Source organism: Catharus ustulatus, chromosome 4 (genome assembly GCF_009819885.2).
Source record: "Catharus ustulatus isolate bCatUst1 chromosome 4, bCatUst1.pri.v2, whole genome shotgun sequence".
Classification (NCBI taxonomy): Eukaryota; Metazoa; Chordata; class Aves; order Passeriformes; family Turdidae; genus Catharus; species Catharus ustulatus.
Genome location: NC_046224.1, coordinates 48,831,432 through 48,839,600, shown reverse-complemented (window position 1 = coordinate 48,839,600; position 8,169 = coordinate 48,831,432).

The following is an 8,169-nucleotide window of genomic DNA, read 5'->3' as shown; positions in this document are numbered from 1 at the left end:
AACCTGCACTCAGTTGTGGACAGATGACTTATTATGGTTCAGAGAGCTTTGGGTCAGGATTGAGGTTACCATGAGTCTGCAGAAGATTCTGTTAGTGGGACGTGGAACTCCTGGTGGACTTGTGTTGCAAAGGCAAAGGGAAGGCTGCACACATATCCCCGACGCTGAATGTCCCAAATGATAAAATATATTATAATTATTAACAAAAATAAATATAGTGATTAATATAGATTTAAACGGTACTATTAAAATGCAATATTTCACTGATAAGATGGTAGAATTAGCTGGCATTTGTAAAACATGTGGCCTTCTCAGTGACCTAACCTGTTCCAGCAATAATCTGGTGAAGTTCTCCACTGATATCTTTAAAGTGAATTGCTGGATAGAAATGTTTGTTATGCAGAAAACCCAGGTATGATAGGAAAGTATGTGTGCAATTCACAACTTCAAATTGATTTCACATATCATGTGTGATGTACATCTTCCCTAGAAAATAATCACAGTATCATTTAGTTTGGGAAAGGCCTTTAGGATCTTGGTATCCAACCATCACTCCAGCACTGCCAGGTCCTCCAACAAACCCTGTGTGCAAGTGCTACATCTACACATCTTGTAAATACATCCAGGTTTGGTGGTTCAACCACTCCCCAGAGTGGCCTGTTCCAGTGATTGACTATTGTTTCAGTTATTAATTTTTTCCTAATATCCTGTCTAAATCTCCCTAGGTGCAGCTTGAGGCCATTTCCTCACATCCTATCACTTTTTGTCTGGGAGAAGGAACCAACCCCCACCTGGCTCCAACGTCCTTTCAGGCAATTGTAGAGAGTGGTAGGGTCTCTCCTGAGCCTCTCTCCTCCAGATTAAATAACCCCAGTTCCCTCAGCTGCCTCTCATCAGACTCGTGCTCCAGACCCTTTGCCAACTTTGTTGACTTTCTCTGGACTTGCTTCATCACCTTCATGTCCTTCTTGTAGTGAGGGGTCCAAAACAATATTTGAGGTGTGGCCTCACCAGTACAGGGAGCAGTCGCTGTCCTGGTCCTGCTGGCCTCACTACTGCTGATCCAGGCCAGGATGCCACTGGCCTTCTTGGCCACCTGCGCACACACTGGCTCATGTTCAGCTGCTGCAAACCAGTGCCCCAAGGTCCTTTTCCACCAGGCAACTTCCTGCATCAAGCCTGCAGTATTGCAGATGGCACACTGCAGGTGTGCAAAAAAAGCCAGTGTTTTCAAACTTTTCTGATCAAAGTGCTTAACTGCGAGAGCAGGCTGTCTGCATGCATGTGAAAAATGTGAAACACTGCCATTGACTATAGGAGAGTCAGGGCTTCCCAGAATTCCTCTCTAAGGGATCCTATTGGCTGAATATCACAAATTTCATCATCTGCTTCTTCCAAGTGTTTTTTTCAATAATACTGATAGAGCTTTTCACACAAGTGGCCTCAGTTTCTGGTAAACATTGCCCATGATGACACCCTGAAGGGGGATCTGAAAGAAGAATCAGTTTCTATCTGCTCTTGGCTTGCACATGTGTTGCTGTCAGCATCAGGTTAAGAGAGTATAAAAATGCTGCTGACAACTCCCCTTAGGTATTCCCTTAGGAATTCTTACCATGTGGAATAATTATCAGGGCTCTGGGGAAGTTGTGGGGGAGCTTCCTTTCCCTTCAGGGACTCTGTTGAACAACTCAAGCTCCCTCAGTGTTTACACAGCTCTCTGTACGAAGGACCAGATTTCAAGCAAACAAGCAGGTAGCTACAAAAAGAAAAAACAATCAAAAAAACAATCTAGCCATGTCTAAACAGAGGATCCTGCAGACAGACCTAGACAAGAAAATAAGTGATGTTGTTAAGGGTGCACGTTCCCAGAGCAGCTCCTGGCAGGTTCAGTGGGAATCATTACCTCCTTCGTGCGATCAAATTCAGGTCATTCACTGAGTGCCCGAACATGGATTTAATAGCCTCACTGTGGTGGACGTGGTTTGCCTCCAAGGAGCTTTTGGCCTTATGTTACATGTTTTGAAAAGAACACACTTCTCCCCGCACCATCCCTAAAAAAAATTTAAAAAACCTAACTGCTGTAAATCAAGTAAAATTCATAACTTGCTTGAGGTATCACAGCTGTTGATTAAAGACTCAACATCTTTGGGAGCGCATTGCTGCTAGGAAGATAAAAATCTTTTTGACAAAGTTGTGACCATAAAAATTGCGAGGCTTTAGTCAACAGCTAGAGAGGATTTGCATCTCCCTTATAATAAATAACAATAATAATAGCTCACATTTATACGATGCTTCCCAGATTCAAAATGTTTTACAAACATCACCTAATTAATCTTATTGAAATACTTTCTCTTGCAATACAGTGATATACAGTCCAAAATGTATCTCATAAAGGGGGCTAATGATTCATAAAATGCAGCATTTTCCTCACTGTGTGATTATCACTGGTTTTTAAAGTGGCAAATATAAAAATCACACACCTTTATATTTATGCAGTCTATTCTTCAATTATTACATGTCTGTAGTGGCCACTGTGGTTAATTTGGGCTGGGAACATGACTGGAATTTGGATATCTAGTTGGAATCTCTGGTCTCTTCATTCTGTTCTCTGGGATTTGTTCACCTTATAGGAGATTTTTGTCAGTCACCAGCCGCCTGAAAAAGCTGGTGGTACCCAGCTCCTTCTTAAAGTCTGTGGGAAAAAGGGGCTGCTCAAGGGGCCAGGTCAGAGCAGGCACCAGTCTGTGGGGCAGAATGGGGATTGTGTCCCTCTCCGTAGGGTCTGCAGAGACCGTGGAGGCAGAACAGCATTGACAGCTCTTGTAAATACTTAAATACTTTGAAAGTCTTTCTTGCTGTGTTTGGGAGACCTGAAAGGAATATGTGCTGAATTTTCACTCCTTCTGTATCCCTTTCCTTGTATACCTCTTGTCATACAATGTCTCTGAAGGAACATGGATGAAACCTGTGGCAGTGCATCATCATCCAGGGAGCAGAGTGAGAAAATGTGAGAGCAAGAACCCTGCAAACACCATGGTCAGATAAGAAGGAGAGGAGGTGCTCTAGGCACTGAAGCAGAGATTCCTCTGCAGCCCATGGTGCAGCCCATGGTGAGACAGGCTGTCTCACTGTCCTTACTGAAGGTCTACAGAGGAGCAGAGATCCACCTGGAGCCCATGGAAAACCCTACAGTGGAGCAGATGGAGGTCTGATGGAGGTGACCCAGTGGGAAGCCCATGCTGAAGCAGGGTCCTGGCAGGACCCATGACCCTGTGGAAAGAGGAGCCCAGAGTGAAGCAAGTTTGCTGGTAGTACTTGTGAAACTATGAGGGTCTCAGGCTGGAGCAGCTCCATATTTATTCTGTTTCTGAAGTACTTAAGTCTGTGAGAGGGATCAATGCTGGAGCTGCCCTTGAAGAACTGCAGTCTGTGCAGAGGGCTCAGGTTGATGTTTGTGATGTTTCCATGGGAATAACCCCATGCTAGAGTAGGGGAAGAGTGTGAGGGATCCTCCCCCGAGGAGGAAGGAGTGGTAGAGACAATGTGTGATGGACTGACCACAGCCCCAGCTCTCCATTCCTCTGCAACACTGGAGGGGAGGAGGTAGAGAAAATTGGAAGTAAAGCCCTGAAAGAAGGAAGGAGTTGGAGGAAGGTATTTTAAGATTTGTTTTTATTTTCTCGTTGTCCTACTCTGATTTGATTGTTTATAAATTCAACTAATTTCCCCAAGTTAAGTCTGTTCTGCCTGCAACTGGACAGTGATCTTTCCCTGTCCTTATCTAGACCCACAAGCCTTTGGTTGTATTTTCTCTCCCCTGCCCAGCTGAGGAGGGGTGGGATAGGGCAGCTTTAGAGGGCACCTGACATCCAGCCAGGGTCAGTCCACCATAGACAGTCAATATTTTTGTAAGAAACCTACCAGTTAAACCATACTGATGACATGTTGATGATCCTGGCGACAGAGCTTTTCTGTGGTTTCCTGGAAAAAAAAATCTCTGTGTCCCTAATGCAGAGGACATCGTTTCAAAAGCTGGAAGCATAAAATAGTGTTGTAACTAGGGACTTTCTTCTGCCATCATGTGGAGTACCTTTATTCAAAAAGATTGGGTAACTTTACAGCTTTCAACATTGTTTACTGCATCTTACTTGAAGACAAATCCAGGCAAAAATCTGCTAATATTTAAACTAACTAAAAATTGAGCCAAACTCAAGTCAACCTTTGCACCAGAAAAATATACTACTGACTTTTCATTTTAATATATTTTACTTTCTCTTTGACTTACTAATTATTGCCACAACTGTGGTACCATTTTTTACAGTAAGAGGTAAGATTGATTGCATGGCTATGGGATTATCACGTGGGATGCGATAATTTTTCAGTGCTTTTGTTTTCTCTCTCTAGAAATCTTGAAAGACTGCATTTTAGGTCTTGCCTCTTATTTATATGAATGCTGCTTTATTCCTTATACGTAATATCAGAAGCATTCCAGGGAATGCTGAAATAGTTTTTGAAGTCTACAGGGCTCATTTAAGCTGATGGAATGGTACAAAGTGTCCTTAAACATTTATGAGAATCAGACTGTTGGGGCTTTTGTTTAACTCAGATCCCCGTTTTGTTTAAATCAGTTTGCTGACTGAAAAAATGACAGCAGAAGAACCCAAAACCTTTGGAGTTTGCTCTCCTATCGGAGGCAGGTCTTTTTGCTTGACAATAAATGAGATGATGGCATCCTAAAATTTTTTCAGCAGCTTCCAGTATGTGTCTTTCACGGCACTAGCTGTGCCACTGAGTCTGCCAAGCCCAGCCCAGTACAGATCTTCTGTCAGCTCTGAATTCAAAATCTCAGCCCCACTAAGAGCCTTGCAGTGACTTCAGGAGAGGAGAAATCATCTCCATTATGAAAGTCTCTGTAAATCAGCACTGTAAATCAGGGAGGAAGGACTTGGAGGCACCCAGCCATGGCTGTCAGCTGCCAGCATGTAGCCCTAACCTGCCCCTTTCCTCCCTCCCTGTTTTCCACAATCGTGCCTCCCATGGCATAGCTTTAGGTTTTCTAGCAGAAACCCTTACCTGAATAGGCAGGCTTAGAGGAATTTGGCCACTGCAACGAATCCTGAAATGCTTTGCCTCAACTGTGAAAGGCCACTTGGAACAAAGGGGATAACTGAGCTCTCTTTGCTCTCAATGGATGCATGAATGGTGACTCCTGATGACAATATCTGCTTGCTGCTTTTTCTTTCTGTTACCACCATTATAATGGAAGCATGAGCCAGGTAATCTCTGGTTTGTGCTCGGTCAGCCGGGAAGCTGCCGAGTTCAGGTTGCAGTATGCTTGATGATGATGATGATGATGATGTGTGGTATCAGGTGCATGGAACCAGTTTTCTGCTCCATGACCCACTTTGTAGGATCAGCCAATAGCAGAATGCAACTTTTCTTTGGAACTTCATTTGATTTGAACTGACAGTTGTCAACATGTGAGATGTAAATATGGAGTTTTTATGGTCAAAGTTGTAAAAAATTTGTTTTTAGGCTCAAAACCATACTTTAGGCAGTAACACATGAAAGGTATGTTTTACAGATCGTACCTTGCTTCTAGTAAGGTATTTTCTGTATGTTATCACATCACATGAACAATGTTTATATCATCACTGAAAGAGTATTGTGATACTTACAAGAGTAAACTCTGTGTTTTATTTACACATCTGAGAATAATTGTATTTAGCTATAATTTCCAAGTAAGCCTAAAAATAAATGTTTCAGACACCTGAGCAGGCATTTGTTTTGCTGACTATTTTTTACATTCAATATTGAGCATGGAGCCCTTTTTATGTTTTTAAACTGAACCATGTTGCCAGCTGGGTGAGGGGAAGACTAATGAAAACTTTGCTGGTAAACAGTGATCAGCACTGTTCACCAACTTCTAATTCACATAAACACTAAGGAATTGACAATAATGTCTGTGCAACCACTCGGTGATAAGTAGAGACCAGTTTAGGATAAAAGTGACCCTGAGATTACCCCAGATGTTTAGAGCATGGTGCTAATTGTACTGAGGCAGTGGGTTTGATCCCTGTACAGGCCATTCACCTGAGGGCTGGGCTTGATGATTGTTGTGGGTCCCTTGGAACTCAGAATATTCTGTGATCTGTGTAGCATATCTTGAAATTGCCGTAAAACTAATACAGAGAAGTATTCCCTCTTTGCAAATATGTGTTTACACAAATGCTCTGGATAGATGCTCAGGCTAATATAAAAAGAATAAATTCTCAGAAGCTAGAGAAGACCTCACGAAAAACAGGTCAGAATGTGGAGTTAGTGAGGAATTGTGCAGGAATGAGAAGTCCAAATGGCACATGTCTGACATCACATGGCTCTTTCAATCATTATTTTTCTTAAAACTTATTAAAAAAAAGAAAGAAGGACTCCTGCATTTTAAAGTTCAGTGGATAGAGTCTCCAGCCAAGGTGTATGAAACAGAAGACTAACACTCCTCCCTTTGGAGGTATTGAAAGCCACATCTTCATAAGCAGGGAGAGAATATTGTTACGATTTGTTTTGGGAGATATGGATCTAAACACTTTTTGAGAAGACAGCTGCTCCACAGCAACATTTAACATTAAATTTTGAGTATAAGCATATAGGCTGCACTTTGTGGGTACCCAGGCCAGAGTCCCATGAATACAGAGATGACGACATTGTTAAGCTGATACAGCAGTACTGCAGCAAATCTATGGTTTTGACTGTAGTATACTCGTCTTGTATCCTTTGACACCTCTTCTGGGAAGGGAAGGAACTTTTGGTATATGAGAAGAAAAAGATAACTCTGTGCAGGAGGAGTTTTTGATCAGAAATTGTAATGTCCCTCCTCAGCCTTCTCACATCCTCTTCTGTCAGCTCATACATTATAAATAGAGTTGTTTTAATAGTTCTTATACATTTTTCCTTTCAAGACTTTTACATAATTTTGATTGACATTAAGGCAATTACAGAGAAAATTCTAAACTATTTCTAAAACATAACGAAATAGTTTAGCTTCTTTTAATAATGCCTACACATTAGAAGAAAGATGAGCAACCTCCCTGTAATCTTGGAACCCCTGTAAAACATCCCTTTCACTGCATCCTTACTCTTAGGGATCTGTGAGGAATAATTAGAATAATTCTGTATAGATTTAAGCCCCTTGGAAGAATTTATTCTGCCCAGAGTTACTATCCTTTATTTATACATTTTTAAATTTCAAAACCAAAGGACTCGTCATAGTCAAGAACAGTTCTTCCAAGCTTAACCACACTCATATTTTACAACAATTGTAGCACAGTGTGGAAAGAACAGAAATAAATGAATCAGTTGGTGAGCCATTATCATTCACTTTACATACTAAAAACCAAATACAGCTGTCATTTCCTAACTTTCATTGAAAATAAATTGAAAAAGTATATCATTCTGTAGCCTAGCAAGGAAAGAGAGAATTGTCTAATATTCTCTCAATGCACATTACTCCTGTAATACATATATTACACAGGGTGGGGGGGGAACAGAATGAAGGTGTGAGATGACATAAAGTTGTAAAAGTAGATTATGATACCCCAGAATCATAAAAGACTCATTTGAAGGACACGGAGGATAAAGAGGAAAAAAAATCAATTAAGAGTAAGCAAAATAAATAGCAATTGTTTCTGTCTTCCTACACTGCTTTGCAGCTACTCTATCAAGCAGATAAGGCAGTAGGTGAGTGTGGGTGTTGTAAAGGTCCAATTGACTCAAACCCTCAGATTTCTGAAATAGTGTATAACACTGAAGCATTACTTTTCAAGGATGCCAACATAATTACATAGACTTTTCATCTGGAAAGTAAGAGAAACCTACTATCAATTTTCTTCCAGCTTGGTGGATTGAAGTCACAAAAGTAAAGCAAAGAGTAAGCCCCTGTGGCTCTTTGTTAGTGTGTTCAGAGGCATATGAAGCTTTGGTAGCCCAGATGAATGAGCAGGGTTGCCCTCCATAAGATATCATCCTTTTCCCAAACACCTGACCAGGGAGTCAGTCATGCTGAGCACAGTTTTGATCTTCACTCCTCATTGACCAGACTAAGCACTGACTCTGGTAATTTGGTGAGCTCAACCATATGACTCGTGCTTACCCTCCTACATCTGACCACGCCAA